The sequence below is a fragment of the Propithecus coquereli genome, unplaced genomic scaffold, assembly GCF_000956105.1.
Source record: "Propithecus coquereli isolate 6110/MARCELLA unplaced genomic scaffold, Pcoq_1.0 Scaffold277, whole genome shotgun sequence".
In the NCBI taxonomy this organism is placed as follows: domain Eukaryota; kingdom Metazoa; phylum Chordata; class Mammalia; order Primates; family Indriidae; genus Propithecus; species Propithecus coquereli.
In genome coordinates this window covers 794,778-816,941 of record NW_012148363.1, presented here as the reverse complement: position 1 = coordinate 816,941, position 22,164 = coordinate 794,778, and positions in this window count along the sequence as shown.

Here is a 22,164-nt window from a genome sequence, read left to right as displayed (position 1 = left end):
AGTATATGTTTTTGTCTGCTTTGTCAAAGATTAGGTGGCTATATGAGGATGGTTTTATATCTGGGTTCTCAGTTCTTTTCCACTGGTCAATGGCTCTATTTGAAAAATATTTTGAAAATTATTCTAATCACATAAAACATTCTCATTTTTTAATATGACTCTATATAAGCATCATCCTATAAGTGGACCGTTTGACTTGAAGGCCATTAACACTTTTAAAATCAGTCAAAGCTGTCAATTGACCATGAAACATGCCTACATCAAAAAAGTAACATGCCTACATCAAGAAATATCACAAATGATTATCAGAGACTATTAGAAATGACTATAAACTCACAGACTAGGAAACCTAGAGGAAATGGATGAATACTAGAAACACCCAACCTTCCAAGATTAAGCCAGTAAGAAATGAAACTCTTGATCAGACCAATACTGAGTAGTGAGATTAAATCAATAATAAAAAATCTTCCCCCCAAAAATCCCAGGACCAGAAGAATCTACAGCCAAATTCTACCAAACATACAAAGAAGAACTAATACCAATTCTCCTGACTCTGGTCCACAAAATGGCGGAAGAAGGAATTCTCCCCACTTTATTCTATGAGGTTGGTGTCAACCTAATACCAAATCCAGAAAGGACACAGCAAAAAAAAAAAGAAAACTAAAGATCAATAAAAATGATGAATATAGATGCAAAAATCTTCAACAAAATACTAGCAAATCAAATACAACAACACATCATAAAAATAATACACTATGATCAAGTGGGTTTTATACCAGGGATGCATGGATGGTTGAACATATGCAAAGCAATGAATGTGATCCTTTAAGCAAAATTAAGCACAAAAACCCTTGGATCATCTCAATTGGTGCAGAAAAAAAAAAAACATTTGATGGAATTCAGTATCCCTTAATGATAAAAATCCTCAACAAACTAGGCATTGAAGGAACATACTTCAAAATAGTAAAGGCCATATATGAAAAATACACAGTCAACATCATAATGAATGAAGAAAAGTTGAAAGCATTCCCCCTAAGAACTGGAACAACAAAAGGGTGCACACTGTCACCACTTCTATTCAACATATTACTAAGGAAGTCCTTGCCAGAGCAATCAGACAAGAGAAAGAAATAAAAGGCATCTAAATTGAAATAGAGGAAATCATATGGTTTCTGTTTACTGATAATATTATCTTAAACCTAGAAAATCCTAAGGACTCTACCAAAAACCCTTAAATTTAATAAATAATTTCAGTAAAGCTTCAGGACACAAAATCAACATACAGAAATCAGAAGCATTTCTATACACCAACAATGATGTAGCTGAGAACCCAATTAAGAGGGCAAACCTATTTACAATAGCTATAACACAAAAAACATAAAGTACCTAGGCATAAATTTAACCCAGGAGGTGAAAGATCTCTACAAGTAAAAGTATAAAACTCTAATGCAAAAAATTGTTTATGACACCAACAAATGGAAAATCACCCATGCTCATGCATTGGAAGAATTAATATAGTTAAAATAACCATACTGCCTAAAGCAGTTTACAGTTTCAGTGCAATCCCTATCTAAATACCAACATCATTTTTCACAGAATTAGAGAAAACAATTCTAAAGTTCATAGGGAAGCACAAAAGAGCCCAATAGTCAAAGCAATCTTGAGCCAAATAACAAAGCTGAAGGCAATCACATTCCCTGACTTCAAATTATACTACGAGGTTATAGCAACCAAAACAGCAAGAAATTGGTATAAAAACAGATAGGTAGATCAATGGAACAGAATAGAGAACCCAGAAATAAAGCCACACACTTATAGTCAGCTGATCCTTGGCAAAGTCAAGAACATAAACTGGGTAAAAGACATTCAATAAATGATAGTGGGAAAATTGGAAAGCCACATGCAGAAGAATGAAACTACTCCTAACTGTCACCATATGCAAAAATCAATTCAAGATAGATTAAAGACTTAAATGTAAGACCTGAAACTATAAAAATACTTGAAGAAAACTCTTCTGGAGATTGGTCTAGGTGAAGAAGTCATAACTGACACTTCAAAAGCACAGGAACAAAACCAAAAATAGACAAACTAGACTTAATTAAGCCAGCATCTGCCCCGCCAAAAAATAATCAACTGAGTGAGCAGACTACCTGTGAAATGGAAGAAACTGTTTGCAAACTGTATATCCAACAGGGGACTACTATCCAGAATTTACAAGAAACTTAAACAAACTCAGCAACAACAACAACAACAACAAAACAATTAACCTCATTAAAAAGTGGGGGCTAAGGAATGAGTAGACATTTTTCAAAAGAAGACAACCAAATGGCCAATAAGCATATGAACACTTGTTCAACATCACTAATCATCAGAAAAAAGCAAATTAAAACCTCAATGAGATATCATCTTACACTAATCAGAATGACTATTACTAAAAAGACAAAAATAACAGATGTTGGTAAGGATGTGGGGAAAATAGAACACTTATACACTGTTGATGGGAATGTAAATTACTGCAACCTCTATGAAAAACAGTATGGAGATTTCTCAAAGAACTAAAAATAGAACTGTCATATGATCCAGCAATCCCTCTTTTGGGTATCTATTCAAAGGGCAAAAAAATCAACATATAAAAAGATACCTACATGTGTATATTTTTTGCAGCACTGCTCACAACAGCAAAGATAAAGAATCAACCTAAAGTGTCCATTAATAGAGGATTGAATAAAGAAAATGTGGTGTATATAAATATAGTGGAACATTATTTAGCTGTAAAAAAGAATGAAATCATGTCTTTTCCCACAACAGGGATAGAACTTGAGGCCATTATCTTAAGTGAAACAATTCAGACACAGAAAGACAAATACTGCATGTTTTCACTTACAAATGGAAGCTAAATAACGTGTACACATGGAAGCAGAGTGTGGAAACAATGGATAAAGGAGACTCAGAAGGGTGCGGGGTTGGGTTGGGAGCAGGGTGGATGATGGGAGGTTGCTTCATGTGTACAATGTGTGTTGCTTCAGTGACATATGCATTGAAGGCCCTGACTTCACCATAATGCATATTAATGTAAAAAAATTGCACTTGTATCCTAAAAAATATGGGAAACAATTAAAAATCAAAAATAAATTACCATGGTGAAAATAAACTCCTTCCACTGCCAAACCTGCTTCTCCAACAGTCTTTTCTATAATATATCAGTTGATGGCAACCCTATATTATTACTTGCTAAGACCAAACACCTTCTCTTGGATTCACTGCTTTCTCCTTTACCCCACATCCAATCTATCAGCAAATCTCATAAGTGACTCATTCAAAATGTATCAACTTCTTAGCATCCACACTGCTATGACCCTTGTCCATGCTATTATCATTTCTCACCTGGATTATTCCAATAGCTTTTGAATCAGTTTTCCTACATACACCACGGCTACCAAACTCTACTCTCAACACAGCAGCGAAACAACCCTGCTGGAACATAAGTTAAATTGTGTCATCTTCTCTCTGTCTAGAACACCTGTCACCCACACATCAGCTTGGCCTGCTCTTCACCTTTTTCAAATCTTTATTCAAGCACCACATTAGAAGTGAGACCTTTTTTGGATACCCTGTTTGATTTTTCAATCTACCTTTTTTTACCCCTTGCCTGTTTCTTGCTCCTGCACAGTTGAGCACTTTCTAACATATTGTATCACTGACTTACGTTTGACTCTCTGCCCCTCTACAGTGCAAGCTTCAAGAAAGAGGAATCCGTACCCATTTTATTCAGTACGTTGCACATAGCAGACACCTAATACATGTTTACTGAATGATCAAAAGTTTTATTTATTTAAAATTTGATTAAATGGGCATTTCTACAAATTCGAAATATGTTTGATGGTGAGATCCATGTTGCAGTAATGTCTAGAATAGCAAACAATAGGGAAGATGGTATTACAATTTTGTTAATTAAAAATATAGAGCAAATAGGACAGGACTGGGGATAACTTTATCCCAGTTTTTAGTCTCTGTTCTGCTGTGTGGCCTCTGAACTTCAGTTCCCTCTTTTGAAATATAACAGTAATAAAACTGGATTTCAAAGGGCAGTTGTGAGAATAAAATGAGGCAATGAATTCGTTCAAGTGCAACAGGCATTGGTCAAAGTATTGACATAAAAGCATTTTGTAAATGTGGAAAGCCCAGTATAAATGTAAGTTATTTTCCATTGAAAAAAGTTTTCTGTTGAGTGACTCAGAACATCAATGCATGTTAAAAATGATGACAATATTTATACACATTATTGCTTCAAACTATCAAAGTTGGAATCCAAAGACCCTATAAACGAAATGCTATTTATCTTTTGAAAATATTCTGCAAAACTGAAATCCTAAAACTACAAACACAATAAGTGATTTGGGGGTGTTTTACCCACCAAAATAAAGCTTCAGTAAATTTGAAATTTTTTTAAATTAACTAAACTTCAAATTAAACTTAAAATCCAACACACATTACTGAATTACAACAACAAAATAAATTTGTAAAGTGCTTGAACTGAAATATCTGAATTTTGCATGGATTTACCTTATTAAAAATGCATCAGATTCATGCCCTAAATCATATATGTGGGAATATATCAGAATAAATACATATAATACCATAGGATGTGAATCTGCACCATTATTTTCAGACGTCGTACTGTTAAAAGAAAGCCTGATTGTGACAAAATGAGACCATCTTGAGCCCCTTCCCCGCTTTTGTCTTGTAGGGGTCAAAGGCTGGATGTCAGAAGTACATGACATTTTGAGTATGTCTGAAAATCAGCTCAAGTGAACACATTTTTCTTCACTAGCTTCCATTATTGTTATGACAAGAAAAAACTTTAATGGGAAGATTTGGACAGCTTTTTATGTGACCATATTAAAGCTGACCTTGCTGATTCTTTAAAATTTACAATAACATTTTATATGGTAGTGATATCTGTCTGTAGCACTCTAATTTATTAATTATATGGAAAAATGAAAAATGTTATGGTGTTTAATCAAAGTTTAAGTTCCATAATTGCATGAAAAAGAGCCCCAAACAGAAACAAAAACATGCCCCCTGTAATATCCACACCTGAGTTCAAATAAAATTTTCTGCAATTTGTTTATTTATGTAGTATAGAGACATTGGATCAACTTTTTGGTTTGGGGTTTTTTTCTGCACATGCCATTACCTGAGGCCATTGAATCTTTAAAAAATTCTTTTTTGAAAGTTGCTAGGCATTTCATTAAACAAAATGAAAAAGAACAGCAGGAAAAGTGATTATCCTCAAATAATTTTTTAAAATGGTATTAATAAATTAGCAGCTAACAAAATATTTATTAAAGGAGCCATCGATAAACCAGATGAAGAGAGGTTTGAAGTACTTTATGTGCTAGAGAAATGATATATTTTTGTAAATGGAGGATTTTTTTTTTAAGTCCCTGGTCTGTACTTTAAGAACTAACAAGGCACAGAACAGAGCAACAATAGTTTGTCAATGCTGTAATTCAAATATTTTTGTCCTCTTCAAAATTCATGTTGAAACAATCCCCAGAGCAACAGTATTAAGAGGTGGAGCCTTTAGGAGGTGATTAGGCCATGAGCACTCCACTCTCACGGATGGGATTAGGCCTTATAAAGAAGCTTGAGGGGCAAATTCGGCCCTTTCCGTATCTTCTGCCTTGTGAAAACACAGCATTTGTCTCTTTCTGCCCACCTGCCACGTGAGCACACAATGTTCCAGGTGCCATTTGGAAGCAGAACCTGGCCCTCACTGGTCAAGGGAACTGCCAGCACTTTGATCTTGGACTTATCAGCTTCCAGAACTGTGAGAAATAAATTTCTATTGTTTATAAATTATGCAGTCTCAGGTCTTTTGTTATGGCAGCAAACAGACTAAGACAGTCACATTCCCTAGACTGCGGGTATTTGACAGTGTTTAGTGTAGGGCTACGTTAGTCCGCACCTGCTCAGTAAAAAGTAATGGAGTGGAATTATATGGCTTCGTCTTGGAAAATATATTAATTGCTTGGTTTTAGACCATGAAGTGCTATCAAAAAGGACAGATGTCTTGCTCCTTCCACCATGTTGGTTACTGTTTTGGGAAAAAAGTAAATACATAAACACACAACAATACTTCAACCAAATACAGGCATTCTTCTGCCCACCTAAAGGAGTATGAGTCCTTCAGTTTATTCCATTGATAAAGTCAATGGAATAAATTCAGAAACCAGCTTTACCAATACTCTTGATAAGACAGTAAGAGCCACTAATTTTTCAGGAAGCTTATTAACACTAATGACTAAACTAAGAGCAGAATTCAACTATCACCTGATTAAAAAAAATTATATATATACATATACACACACACATATATATGTACACATACATATACATATATATACATATATACGCATATATGTATGAATAAAAGAAGCAATCCAAGAAACTGACACATGTTAACCCAAGTGATACTGTTCTTCCAGACCTTATTGGATGTGGGGCCCTAGCTTCTCAGAAACTCTAACACAGGTGAAGGCGTGGAGGTGGAGACACAGCTATTGTAAAAGGGTAGAGAGTAGACCCTCACATACAACTATACCATATTTTACAAAGCCTTCTGTGAACCACGAAGAAGCAATTTTCCATATATCTGTTTTGTCAAGAAGAACTTGAGCATAAAAGACTTAACACCAGTTCTACTTGTTAGGCAACAAAGAGTATCATAACTTTGACACTATGAAATCCAAAGTAATTGAAATTATTGTAAATTTCCTTTCACTTTTGCCTGTATTTCACCACTTTACTCTGAAATAATGGAATCATTTCCTTCTAGCATGGGCTAATATTCTTTTTTATATATTTCTACTACCAAATGCTTAGTTCAGGTTAAACAGAAGACTGTAGGAAAATCTTAATAAAGAGCCAATTCCACCCATCTCACCCCCATATACAAACATGTGTCTCTCCAGACACTGCGGGAACAACACAGTCAATCTGTTCATAGATTTTTCTTGTTAATGGAAAAAGTAGACATTGCTGAGTAAGAAAAATGAATGAATTCTTAGACTTGCAGATTGAGAGCAGGCGTAAAAAGGCCTCTGCTCCCTTGTGGTAAGTGCCACCAGTTGACAGGAAGCTTCTCATTCTGCGGCATTCCAAATGATTTGGTCTCTGCCAAAAAATAACAGCTGCTACATACAAACCCACTGTATTCTTCAGTGTCTGATGAACACCCATAGATAGCTAATTTTCATTCACTTTGCAACCTGCATGATTCCAGAAGGTGAACATTAGAAAGAGTAGGCTAGTAGAGGTTTGTAAATGTAAAGCTGGATACTTCAATGAACCAAATGGTGCTTTGTCTAATATTCTATATATGAATGAACTATATATGCACATGTATATGCAAATACATGTCTCTCTCTCTATATATATACATATGTATATATATGCATGCATATACATATATCAGATCTTATCCTAGAAACAATTTAAGGCAACTAACTGAGCAATACATTTCTCTTTTGATTTTCATCTAATTCACCTTCAGGTGAAATTTAGACATCCTTCTGTGGAAAAGTTCCTATGAATTCACAGAAACAGAAAATAGGGCTGTTGTTTGGTCTATTTCCTCTCTCAATTAAGGTAAATAACAGTGTTTCTGCCTTCAAATTTTTATCTTAATTATAAGGAAATTTTTTGGTTTTTTTTAATATCATAAGTCTCTAAACCAAGTCCAAATCTTTTTCAGCAACTGGCTCCTGGTTTTCTCTGCCAAACAATCTTAAATTCAATTTTTTTCCTCCAAAACCATAAACATTCTTTGCTTCGTCTAGATTCTTTCTCTTTTCTCTCGTATGCACTGCAGTGAAATATTATCCCTGTTGTACATCACGCTAACTGCCGATTCATATCGCTGCCACTGCTGCCCAGCTCAGGCAAGCCCCTGAGCTACACTGATGGTTGCTTATCTCCAGTGCTGTGTTGAGGCAGCCGGGGCTGATTATGAAGGTTCAGGAATCCTGGGAGCCAGTAGATGTCACATTGGCATCTTAAAGTTAACCATGGCCATGGAGGAAGCATTTTCAACGTGGAAATCAGCATATGCTACAAATCAGAACTTTGGGTTTTGTTTTCAAAGAGCTGTTTTACCAGAACATTGCTAATGGACAAATTTTACTTCCAAACTATGACAGTATTGTTACGTTGTCAGGTTCTTGAATCAGATTACCTGGGTCCAAATATCTATTTTAAGGTGTGAAATTGACTAAGGTACTTAACTTTCCCAAATCCTAGTTTCATAATAATGGGATAATATTGGCTTCTACCATAGCAGGTCTTGTAAGGATTAAATATATATGATATTTATAAATATACACATATGAATTTATTGAATACCCAGTAGATTTCTAGCAGCAGTAAAAAGAAATGCCCACAGATCTCTGTTCTAAGCAGAACAAGGTGTTTACCATACACTTATTCATTTGTTCATTTAAATATTAAGCATTTATTGTATTTGGCAACAAGCTCAGAATCTTGGGGAAATAAATGAATAACAACAAATAGTAACAACTAAAATTAACTGGGCACTCACAGTGAGCCAGGAACAATTTTGAGTATTTTGCAATGTGTGTAAGGTAAGTATTATGTAATTATCATCTTCATTTTTCAAAAAAGAAAACTGAGGCACAGAGAAGTTAAGTAACTTGCCAACATCCATAAACCTAGCAAGCAGAGGAGCCAGAAATCAAAACCAGAAAGTCTACTCTTGCAACAAGAATTATACCATCAGTTATACAGCCACCTAAAAGAACCCCAAGTCATTACTCAAACCATTAGCCCATTTCAGTGTATAGCCTCTGGCACCAGTCCTATCCCTACCTTTTGACAGAAGAGAAAATAAATACAGAGAAACTTCTTTCAAATTATACCAGGGAAGAAAGAATGTAGTCTACACAATATTCAGCAAACTCTAGAGCACCATTTTAATTATTTATACTAAAATTCAAATAAGTTATCTGCAGGAGAAAAGATCATAATTACATGCTGCTTAGCTCATCCTTGTTCATCCCTTCAGCAATGTGTGTGTGTGTTTGTGTGTGTGTGTGTGTGTGTGTGTATGTGTGTATGGGTGGTGGCAAGTTATGTGTGAGTCATATGCTTGATAATGGAAAATCATCTCTGGACCAGACAGATAAAAATTCCTGCCCTCATAGGGCATATGGGTTGGGAATTCAGTTAGCTATACAAGGAACCAACTAAAATGGTATTGAAATAAGGCTTCAGAGCCTTATTACTTCAAGGGTAGTCCCAAGATAGTTGAAATCAACATATATGCTTTGTGTACCAGTTACAAAAATTAATGAAACATTCATTTCATAAAGGAGGCCACACCAAGTGATGGGATTAGAAACAGAGAATATCAGCAAAGCATGTAGTAATCGGGCAGAGGTATTTTTTAGCAAGAAGGATAGAAACATCATTGTGCTCAAGAAGATATTTAGAAACTGTTTGAGGAAACGTCTAAGAAGAGGTATCATCAACACGAGACTTTACTTGAGCACAAATGGTCAATTTCACTCTGGATTAACAGGAAAAACAAAGCAGCAATGTAATTTAGGGGAGGAAAAATATCTTTTCCTTTATTCACCTCAGGTTCATGGCTAAGACCGCTAAAACAAAAAATGAACAAAAGAAAAGCATACAAATTTATTTAATATGAGTTTTACATGACATGGGAAACTTCATAAGGAAATGAAGACCCAGTAAATGGGTCAACCTGAGTATTTTGTGCTAGGGGAAACTTAGCAGGCCCTGTTGCTCAGATTCTTCTCTGTGTCCTTTTATCTTTGCAGATAAGGATGCTCCTTTTCTCTGGGTAAGCAAGAGCACCTCTCATGTGAGGTTCTTATGACATGCTTCAAGGGAAAAGTAAAGGTCCCATATTTTGGGGTAGCATGTCCTGAATCCCATCATTAGCAATCTAAATGTCCATTTAGACAAAGTCCTGAAGATATTCAACATATTCTCCCAACCACGTATGAGACAAGCAAGTGTCTGTGTTTAATAAAGCTTTCCTGAACTAGGCAAAGGCAGGATAAAACCAAATTAATTTAGGAGCCTTCTTTCAAGGTTTCTAAGTTGTATGTGGATACCATAAAAATCTACTGGAACAGGGATTATCCACTTCTTTTATTTAACTATGTGGAAAGGACATTTAAATTTTGGATCCAATTCCAGTGTATTACAGCTGTCTCATGACTACAGATTAAAATTAAATAGAACCGAAGGTTCTTTTACTCTTAGGATTTTGAGTACATTACCAAACATAAAAAATGCCAAATAGAAAAATGAACAAATAAATGAATGAATGTTTGGCTCACACCTTCCTGTGATAGATCAAAGTTCTGAAGGTCTTTTGCAAGATCCATTCCAAAGGTTTACTCTAAAATGAACATGTCCCTTGCTCTCTTCCTTCTTCAGCTTCATCTAGTTTTTCATACTCTTTCGTTTCCCTGAACAGAAGCGACAATGTATTTAGGTTGTGAGGATATTCTTCAGTTTGATCTAATAATTCTAGATACTCCTCAAATTATTAATAAATGAATCACTGGGCAATTAGTAGCCCAATCAAGAAGGTTTGGTTCATCTTCAGCACTTCCATACTGCTCTTTCATTCTCTGCTAGAGAAGGGAGGGAATCTGGGATTCTATACACATCTTAGAGAAATATCGATTTGTTTTTTATGTGTTTCCCTTAATACAATGTCATTACCATGAGGTCAGAAATCTTATCTCTCTTCCTAGCTGTTATCTGCAATACCTAGCACATTTTATGGCCGTAAGTAAATACTCAAAAAATATCTGCTGAATAAATGCCTCATTTCCTACCCCACCCGCTCATAATCTCAGCAAAGTGCCCTTGAATACTTCTGATTCTTGAAAAGAAAAAAAAAGGAGAGAGAAAGAAGAAACCAAAAAAAAAAATGTCGAGTGAACCATTTGAACATGGCTCCAGCTAGTATACTACTCCTCAAAGTGGTCCTAGGGGTTCTGTATATTACCCTGAAATCCTATAGTAGAGGACTAAGGATAGAAGGCTCTAGAACAGTGCTACCTGTAGAAGTTTCTGCCATGATAGAAATGTTCTATATCTGCACTTTGCAATAGGATAGACCCTAGTGACATGAGAATATTGATCTCTTGACATATGACTAGTTCAATTAAGGAATAGAATTTATTTTATTTCAGTTCATTTAAATTAAGATTAAAATGTGACTAGAGACTACTATATTGGACAGCACCGTTTTAAGTTAATAGTTGACACTAGGTCACACGCTGATATTTAGGAATGCCTTTGATACCAAAGAACAATCTACAATTATCCAAACCAAATACTTTGGAGTAAGATAAGGTAAACTCATGCTAACATTTTGACGAAATTATTTTTATTCACTTCGACTGGAGAATAGAATGTTACCTTCTGAAAAATAATTCTTATTGACTTGAACTCTATTTAAGATAAACAATAACCTTAAAACTATTAATACATAATTTAAGCATCTTTAAAATTTCTTAAAGGACAGTGCTGTGCTCTCTTGTTGTCATCCCAGCCTCAAGGAGGCATGGGAGAGGAAGGATGTGGCCTGTGACTGAGAGGGCACAGGGACCCCTCTTAGGGGCCTGATGGGCCCCTCAAACATGAAAATTTTTAAAAATCCTGAGTTCCTTCAAGGAAAGGCACCTAGCTAGCCTTAAAATGGGAATGGGAATGACAGTGGTCCTCCAGGCAAGTCAGAGTCGTGATGTCTTTGGGCTCCCTGTGGAAACTTAGCATATATCCTTGAGTTGTTTTTCAGAAACACCTACCAAATGAAAAATGCAGATAAGGGAGAACTGAGAAATTGAACTCTGATCACAGTTCTTTGTTCCAAATCTTCCCGAGGGGCCTGTCACACCCATCTTAACATTCCTTTCTGCTAATCTCAGGATCTCTGAATTCACCTTTACCACCATCCTATGGCCACACCTCACACTTCAGGATATCACACCATTTGGGGCCATACCAAAAATACCTCTTCATTGATTTGCAATTTTACCTGCCTGAAATGTAACCCTACCTTTGAAAACCCTGAATTATAAGCCATCAGGGAGTCCAGTTCTTAAGCTAGCCACCCACCGTCCTTGCTTAGTGCCTGGCAATATAGCCTCTTCCTCCCACTACAATTCTTGGCTTCAGTGTTTGGCTTTGCTGCACGGGGCAAGCAGACCCCAATTTGGTTTGGTACCATGGCAATGGTATGGCAGCACGAAGTGTTATTGCAGACCAATATCCTGCCAATTCTATTGTATGAATGAGCAGGAAATGTTGAAAGGAAGTGAGAAAATACAGTGATAAATGGGAGCGAGAGAGGTAAACAGAGGAGTGGGTGGTCATAGCAGTCATATCACCATGAATGTATGTGCATTGTTGTCAACTCTATCACAAGTAAACATTTTTAAATGTCTCATCAACTTGGAGAAGTTTGTTAACATTAAGCCCTAAAAATTTGACTGGCTATAAAAAAAATTAATCCCTAAGATTGTTGTTCCTCTTAACATCATTATGTAAGTACCGGAGATGGGTCAAAATTAACAGTAGGGATAGATGATTATGATTTCCATTCAGCTAAAAAAAAAAAGAGCTCTAAGGTTGCCAATGAACCCAACCGGGGAAGGCAAACCCCACAGCCCACGTCTGTTAAGGGATGTGGGTATTTGTGTGTAAAGTAATCACTTTAATTTCAAATTGCATTGCTCCCTGACTATTTCCTGCTTTATAGCAGGGGGTCTCCAGCCTGTTCAGAGGTAACAATACTCTAAACACTAAGAGGTATTTCCACATCTCTCCTAAAAGTGGCAGAGCCAGAGCCCTCCTGCAGGGCTGGGCTCCCCTCTACTACCATTATTCATGGGCAGGCGCTTCTACCATCTGCCTCCAGCTGTGTTGGCATAACAGAAAGTCAAATATGCTGCAACAAGCTCCAACCCTGAATTTATTGTAAAAGCCACCATTTCTATTTCATTGGCTAGTAAACAATCTCATACTATTAGGATGGTTAATTATAAATAACGGTCTAGCCTCTTTTAATTGAAATCTACATTTATTTTGAGGCTTTTCATGAGACTAGAATTAAGAAACAAAAAGCATTAGGAATGAATGGAAATGGACCACACTATTCAAATAGGAAAACCTCAAAAGCCATTAAAGCGCCCCTTAAAAGTAAAAATACTTTCCACTTTAACAGCATCTTTCCTCTGTAGTTCTTAAACTGCATTGTCAATGTTAGCTCTTCTATCATTCCTGAACTGAAGCAATGGTTATCAATGTTATTTTGCCAATAAAGTATATCTGCAGGAATGCATATAACTGATGATACATAAAAGAGTATTTTGAAGTATATGAGGACATTCACAGAGATTCATTCTTTCATTTAAAAAAATTTATTTGTTGCCTATTATGTTTAAGTAACTAAGCTAAATGCTATAGGCAATGGTTTTGGAAATTCTGACTGTAAGAAACAGCAAGAAATACATTTTATATTATGACACAGTGTACACTTAGAAATATATTTGTATGAGTTACATGAAACAAAATTTCATGAAACAATATTTAATCTTAATAAGTGTCACATTCTGATATTTTCTATACTATTCTAATTAATAACATTATCATCTATGTCATACAAAATTATCAACCCACTATATTAATTTTAAAACCCACTAATGAGTTGATATCTGCAGTTCGGAAACAATACTAGAGAGAGCAAGATAAATCATACTCTATTTACTGCCCTTAAGGAGCTAATGATCAAATAACAAAGATAAGACAAGGAAATAAAAAGAGAAAAATAACAGTAATAAGAAAAGAAAAATAAGTAGCTTGAGAGTTTAAAATGAGGGAGAGATTACAATAAAACAGAGAATATTATAGGTATCATTTGTTAAAAGAATTGATAGAAAGTGTTATAAAGGGAATGGCCTGAAAAAATGGCAAAAGTATTTTCTGTCTCTTTAAAACATCCTCTACACATTTTGAGAACTAAAACCTGTATCCCTGCCTCAGGCCAGTGGTTGGGAGGGCAGGGGAATGTCTTTGTTCTTTGTGCTACAGGAGATAGACCTGGCGGGAGGTCTTGGAGGTCCAGGTGGGCCTCCCAGGTAGGTGTAGGTCACAGCATTGTTTTAGGTGGGAATGGGACAGAGATGGGACCATCAGAATCATCAACTGTATTTGAATAGCAATTGTCTGAAGCTGGATGGCCTCCTTTTAAAAGCTCTGTATTTCTGCCTATTATTAGGACTATGGCATTTCAGACAGGAGTCTTCATCCTCCTCATTTGCTGGCAAGTTAATAAATCTCTCTTTCCTTTTCCTCAAACTGTTTGTCCTGGTTCTTCTGTTGCAGCCTCATGAACAAGTGCCAAGGTTTCGCTAACAAAAGTAGAAAGTTGAAAGAAGAGATACATCACACATAGTCGAGAGGAAGGTTTAATGGAGAAGCTGATGTTTATGATGGAACTTGAAAGCAGATAGGATTTTGAGAGGCAGATATACAGAAGGTAGAAATGACATTCCAGATGGAGTTCACAGCATGGGCCAAGGCACATAGATAAATAGGCAAGGGAGAGGTGGATTGAGGAAACAGTGAGTCATCTATTTTGGCTGGAGAATATTGTGTAGTCTGAAGTAATAAAAAAGAATTTAAAAATATAAAAGGGACCTTGGATATCAGGGTAAATAGTATTTTAAAATTCAATAGAAGTTGAGGAAGAATCTAAAATTTTCCTTCCATTTATCCATCCATCTAACAAGAATTTATTAAACAGCAATAGGCAAGGCACTCTACAAGCTACAAGAAAAATGAGTAGGAAACAATCCTTAGCTCATGATTTTGTAGGAACAAAAATATGCCAAACCCAAAATATAACTGTAGGAGGCAGAATATGCAATCCCAGAATATGCCCCTTTGGCCTAAGGATTATTTTGAGCTGATTATTTTGAGAAACTACAGACACATGAGTAGCTCTGAAAACAGAATAGAAGTTACCCTTTGGTAACAGAAATTTACATTAATAAAGGAAATCTCCATTTTAAAAGTGTCTCCCTTTATGTACCAGGAAGAGAAGGATAACTTTAAATCACTAGAGAGTTCTATCAACAAAGAACGTGCCAATTTAAATCTACATGAAAACCTGATCCTTGTTTAAGATACCCTTTCTAGCCACCTCCTTATAACCTGGCCTTCCCCCAACCCTTCTTTCTTTGTTTTAGTGGATAATGGTATTTAAGCTTAAATTCAAAGTCACTTCTTTAAGATTTACATATTTTTTATGGGTACATGAGGTATGCATGTTAATAAACTTCTGTTTGCTTAATCTGTCTTTTGTTACAGGGCTCTGTCCCAAAGAAGAACTATAAAAGGTAGAAAGAAAACCCTTTTTTCCTCCCCCATATTTTTGTAAGAGGTGTCAAACTGTTAAACAATTATCAATAACACAATGAGAAAGCCATTTAAGAAAATTACAGTAGTCCTCCTTATCCACAGGAGATACATTCCAAGACCCCCAGTGGATGCCTGAAACCATGGACAGCACCAAACCCTATATCTACTCTGTTTTTTCCTATACATACATATCTATTAATATAATAAAGTTTAATTTTTAAATTAGGCATAGTAAGAGATTAACAATAGTAACAAATAATAAAATGAAACCATTTTAAGAATGTATTGCAATAAAAGTCACATGAATGTGGGCTCTTTCTTTTCTGTCTCTCACAAAATATCTTAATATTTTCAGAGTTCAGTTGACCATGAATAACTGAAACCGCAGATATGTGGTAACTACTATAACCTGGCAGCCTTTTGGAAAAGAACTTCAAGCTGTAAGAGACTGAACACAAAGGAGCCAATTAGGAGATGAAAAAGGTTAATTGTCTGATAAGCTCAAAGGTAAAATATGACTGTTTCTATAGGTTTGCATGTTTTAGCTTTGTTGGTCAAACTTCCTTTGTCCTCCTTTCATTGAGAAATTTGCGTGGTTTGGCTGTGAACCATATTCAAGGCCAGTTCAGCATTGCTTGGCTGTGATGTACTTACACAACCACCCACCCATCCTCTACCACTCATTTATTTATACAGTATCACACATTTATGTATATTTCTTTTGTCTGACAGGCTTCATTTTAATATTACTATAGCATCATTTTTGCCAGTCAGGAGTTCAGTCTCCAGTGGCAATAACATACTCTCCCTCTTGTCTGTTATTTTCCTTGTTTGACTTTTTCCATCATGGTGGATTTTTTAACACAAAAACCAGGGTATTATTAAACACATTTTTTGTTATTGTTTTAGCTCGCTTTACCATTACATTAGGCTCTATCCAGCCAACCATGTCTCCTATTTCCAAATGCTATAGATGTTACAGTATCTCACGTTGTTCTAGCACTAGGGAAAAAGTACCCTTATTGTTTAGCTGCATGATTTATGTTTGAGGTGATTATTATATACTTTTCTCTTTTTTCAAAACTATTGTATGATTTCTCTCTTTCATATTAAAACAAATACCGCCATCCCTTTTTACTTGGGGTAGTTGTATTCGGTCATAAAAGGGGCCACTTGGTATCAGAACACCCTCACATATTTGCCTAATAATCCCTTTTAAGTAATCTGGCCCCGTTGTTAATGGCTTTTTTTTAAGCCAGTCATACACTTAGAATCAAAATTAGCATCTAAATGAGGATGTTTTAAAACGCATGCCTAGGGGTTGCCGGTTTCACCTTTTTTATAGTTTGCCATGTTAAATTATGTAAAATAGAAATGGTATTTTAGTATTTAATGAGCTAATGCAGAATCTATTGAGACTGCTTCCCATCCCCCACTTTTCCCTTACACAGCCCACATAATGCTTTTTAAGGTATGAGAAATGGCTGTGAATTTTAAAGCATGTGTCAGAATGTGGAGAACCCTTTCTTTCTCAATGAGTACCCTATTTCAAAAGCAAAGCATTACTAGGAAAAATACTAGGCCTTGAAAATCTGGATTTATAATCAAACATTTTCTATGCTGCAGTTAGGCACAATAGAATTAATTAATTTAGCATTTATTTTTTCTACAAGAATTCATTACGGTTTACATAATGTTACACTTCCAATTCAATTAGCAAGGCATGTTTCATGAGTTAAATCAAGAAATGACGACATAAGCAGAAAAAAAATGAAATAACCATTTTAAAAATCCAAATAATGCAAAAAAAATTATAGTAAGAGAAGTTTCAAATATCATAAAGAAATGCATAAAGAAGTCAAGGGCTATATTTACAGACTGGTGTATTTTAGCTGGACATCACAAATAATTCCAGAAAATTAAATCTGTTATCTGATAGTTTGGTTCTACAAGAGAAAGAAGAACTCCATTGTTTAAGTCATTTATTAAAAGATGACACCAAATGGTAGGGACTGTGGTATAGAATAGGGAAGAAGGGAATGAGCAGATGACCTGATAAACTGCTTCTTTCTGTAATCCCGAAGCTCCTGTTTGATAGTGTAAAAAACTGAAGTAGAATTTCAATGTGGGATTTGATAACAATTATTATTGTCATTATTATTATGGGTTTAAATAATAAAGCAATTTTAAGTAGAAAACCCTAGGAAAAAATGCAGATATCAAAACAACAAGAGTTTTGCAAGTGATGGAGGTATAAACCACCAATAGCATTATGTGGAATTTCAAAGCACTGGGATCTATAATAGTTGTTTTCTTCTATTTCTCCCATTTCCTGAATAATTTTTGTTCTGTCATCCACTCCGTCAGCTCCCTACAAATTTTCTCCACTTTACAGGATACATCCACTTTTCGTTTAATGATTTTGTGTTTGGCTGAGTAGAAAACTAAAGCAAGTGATACCATCTTCATGGAAAAGTCACATTGTGTCTCCTCTTTTGTAATAATTTTTATTTTAAATATTTTTCATTTTATTGTATTTTCAATATATGAATAATTCAAACTCTTTTTTTAAAAAAAATAGAGAAAACTATACAGGCATGTCTAAGTAAGAATTAAGATTTTGCCTGTGTCCCTAACCACTCCTCAGAGGTGGCTACTGACAATATTTTGGTATGCAGTCTATGTCTATGCAAACATTCCCATGTATACTTAAGTGCATGTTTACTGTTTTCTACATGACATTAACAGTTCTCTGTTACTAGATATTTAAGTAGGCTCCAATATTATAGTATTACATATAACATTGTAATTATCATCTTTTAATTTAAATGTATGCTGTGTCAAATATAAAATATTTGCTGAGTTATAGCTCTAATTTTGATATCCTTTTCTAGATTGGTCCCCAAAAAGCTTGAGCCAATGTCCCAAATGTATGTGAAAGTTTCATATCTTCACCAAGAGGGAATCAGTATTAACAATCTTTTTAATCTTTTCAACCTAATATTTGAAAATTATTTATTCTTGTCTTAATTTTTGTTTTTCTATGAGGCATAGTATTATGCCTTTTTGTGTTTATTGGCATTTGTGTTTCTTTTTCTTCGAACAGCTTTATGTAGACCTTTGGCCCATGGTATCATTAATTTCCTATCCTATGTGAGAGTTCCTCATATATTATGTGCACTGCCATTTGTGTGGTCAACTGTTTAAAAGAATGTTGTTTGCTTTTGATTTTTTTTATTCGTTATATTTACAGAGTCAAATTTATTAAGTCTCTTTGCACTTACGATTTTTATTTTTCATGTCATTCTTACAAAGGTTTAGCTTGACATAGTGTTTTAATTTTCATTAGAATCACTTAGTCTGTGGTGCCCCCATGGTACTACCTTTTCTGCAGGGCTGACAGATTGTACTATAATTATCTGTTTCCATCACTGGATTGGGAGTTCCAAGAGGACAGGAATTATGTCATATTCATTTTTATATTCTACATAGCAGCAAAGCCAAAATATCATGACATATAAATAGCAGCTGGTGAATGAATAAGTGAACATATACAAATGAATGAATGAATAAGATTTGAAGTTTAGTACCAGCCATAATCACCTTAAATGAACTAATACCCTTTTATAGAATTAAGCATATTCATTTACAAAATCATACATTTTTCATTCCTAAAATTCACCATCATTAAAAGAATGACTTTAGACAAATTAAGCTTAGCAGAGTTTAATTGAGCAAAGAAGGATTCTTGAATCGGGGAGCAAGCCCCTAGAACCAGAATAGTTCAGAGTGACTCTGGGGCTGCCACATGGTCGGATATCATGTATAGACAGAAAAAGAAAGGTGAGGTACAGAAAATGGAAATGAGCTACAGAAGCAGCTGGATTGGTTACAGTTCTGCATGCATTTCCCAGATTGGATTTTTTAAAAATTTTTATTTATTTATTTTTTATAGAGACAAGGATCTCACAATGTTGCCCAGGCTGGTCTCAAATTCCTGGGCTCAGGCAATCCTCCAGTGTAGCTAGGATTATAGACATGAGTCACCGTGCCAGCTTGCATGTGCCTTATTTGAACATGGTTTGAACAGTTGGCTGCGGGTGACTGGCTAAGACTCAGCTACTTGTTACAAGAGTAGATTACAGTCCACTTACACACCCATTTGTGTTACAGTTCACTATGTATGGGAAAACCTTTAGGCCAAACTTAAAATATATAAGGAGACAGCTTCAGGCTAAACTTAATTTAACATCATTATGAAATAATTATTTTCTATACTGTAATTTTTTTAATTCTCCATTAAATTCTTTTTTATATTGCTAATTTTAATTTCTTTTAGCTTGTTTATTTCTTTCTTTTTTTTTTTTCTTTTTAGAGACAGGATCTTGCTCTGTCACCCAGAGCAGGAGTGCAGTGGTGCTATCATAGTTCACTGCAACGTTGAATTCCTGGGCTCAAGTGATCCTTCCACCTCAGCCTCCTGAGTAGCTAGAACTACAGGTACATGTCACTACACCTGACTCATTTTGTAGAGATGGAGTCTCACTATATTTCCCAGGCTGGTCTCAAACTCCTGGCCTCTGGTAATTGTCCTACCCTGGCTTTCCAAAGTGCTGGTATTATGGGTGTAAGCCTCCACGCCTGGCCTGCTTCTTTTTTAATCATAATTATTTTTCTCATTGTATAAATTGTGGAATCTTATACTCTACTTCTCTTCATTTATTAGCCAACTGGCAAATGGCAAGACTTGACCTAGCTTTAAAAGAATGGTGAATGCTATGTCTTAATAAATCTAATCCTACTCAAAGCTTTTAAAAGTGAGGCTTAGGAACAACAGGAACCAAGCAATATGAAACCATCAGGACTATCTTTCCCCAACCTGCTCCACTCCTTTGCTGTCTATTCATTCTCAGACTGACTTATTCACGAGACTGGGAACATGGCCATTTATAGGTTGTGGGTTCAATATTCTGAAAGCTTAGCAGCCAGAGGCATAAGGAGTTTGTCTTCTGGATTTGTGTAAAAATAAAACAAAGCAAAACAAAAAACTAAAAACCCAAGAGAATTATTAATTAGACAGGCATAGACCAGTTAGACATCTCTTGGAACAGTTCACTATAGCTATGATGATTAGAAACAGGGATGGGGTGATTATGGGCCCCATGACTGCTAAGGAATAGATCTTGTTATCAAAAATGGTAAAGGAAAATGATAAATATCTCAGGAAGCATCTTGGTTAAAACCTCTGGAACTGAAGTGGGACAGATCTGGGTCTTGCAATGCTTTGTGATTTAATGACTCTGAGCTTCAGTTTCCTCATCTATAAATAAGTATAAGTAGTGAATACCTTAAGTGGATGCTATAAAAATTCAGTGACATAATGTAAGTATAGTGCTTAGCAGATTATTATTCAATAAAGCTTAGCTGTTATCATCATCCTCAACTTCATCCTTATTATCATCACTGTTAGTAATCTGAAAGGAGTTTTAGAAATAGGAGAACACATTTAAAAGGAAAAATAATTGGAAAAATAAAAAGAATAAAGTGGTGAACAATTTTGGTCAAAAAAGAGTATATTATAAGATACAAATATGCATATACTTCAGATACTACAGAGACTAATAACAATAGTTATAAATCATTAGCCCCTTAGCACTGTGCTAACAGCTTTATGTATACATCATCTCATTTAATCTCACAACAACCCTATGAGGCTCTGATTTCATGAATAAAGAAACTGAAGATCAGCAAGATGAATATTTTATTAGGAGCATTTAGGAGATTAAGTTAAACCAAGAAAAATACGCATAGTATCGCTTTGCTAAGTGAGATAGCTGTTTTCATTAAATGTAAGTTTCAGGAAAACTGCACTAAATCTGAGTCCGCCTCTAGCAGCTGTGTGGATCTGAACAAATCACGCAGCTTTTCTGAGATCGATTTGTCATATTGAAATGATACTAAATTCCACTTGGGGAGGGAGGTGTAATACTGTCAGTATTTGACACACTCCCAGCTTCACCTTGTACAAGCAGTTGGAAAAAATTCTTTACCCTTGTGTCTCTGTGTCTGGGATTCATGTCTGACATGAAATCAACACAAATAGGCTGGTCTGACATTCATGGACACGGAGAAACACACAGGCAATAGGATGGGCTGAAGTAAAAGATAAAACAAAAAAAACACAAAAAAACCCACACATACACACAGAGAAGCAGGTAAGCAAAAACCATGAATTTATAGAAATCATGAGTCAGAGAGAACCAGGAGGTTCAGAGAAGAGAGTAAACCTAGAGGCAGAGAGACACTGAGATAAGCATAAATAGGTGTCCACCCTCCCTCATCACAATTATCAACAAGAAAAAAATGCTTTAAATGTACTGTCAAATGTGCATTAAATAAACTATGTAAATTTTGAAATGTAAGTTCTCTGTGACTTCTGCCTGCAAGGTTAAGATGGTTTCCTCTTCCTTATTTCCCTACCTGTTCTTACAACCCCGACTGGAGCTGAAGTAATCTGATCATATTTCTGTGATTGGAAACCAGAAAGTCCAGTAGTCAGCCCTCTGAGCCTCAAATGAGGATAAATTTAAATATATGATGATATTTTCAAAATATCAGAAACTACACAAAACAGTGTATTTCTATAGTAAATGGAAATAAGAATTCAATGTG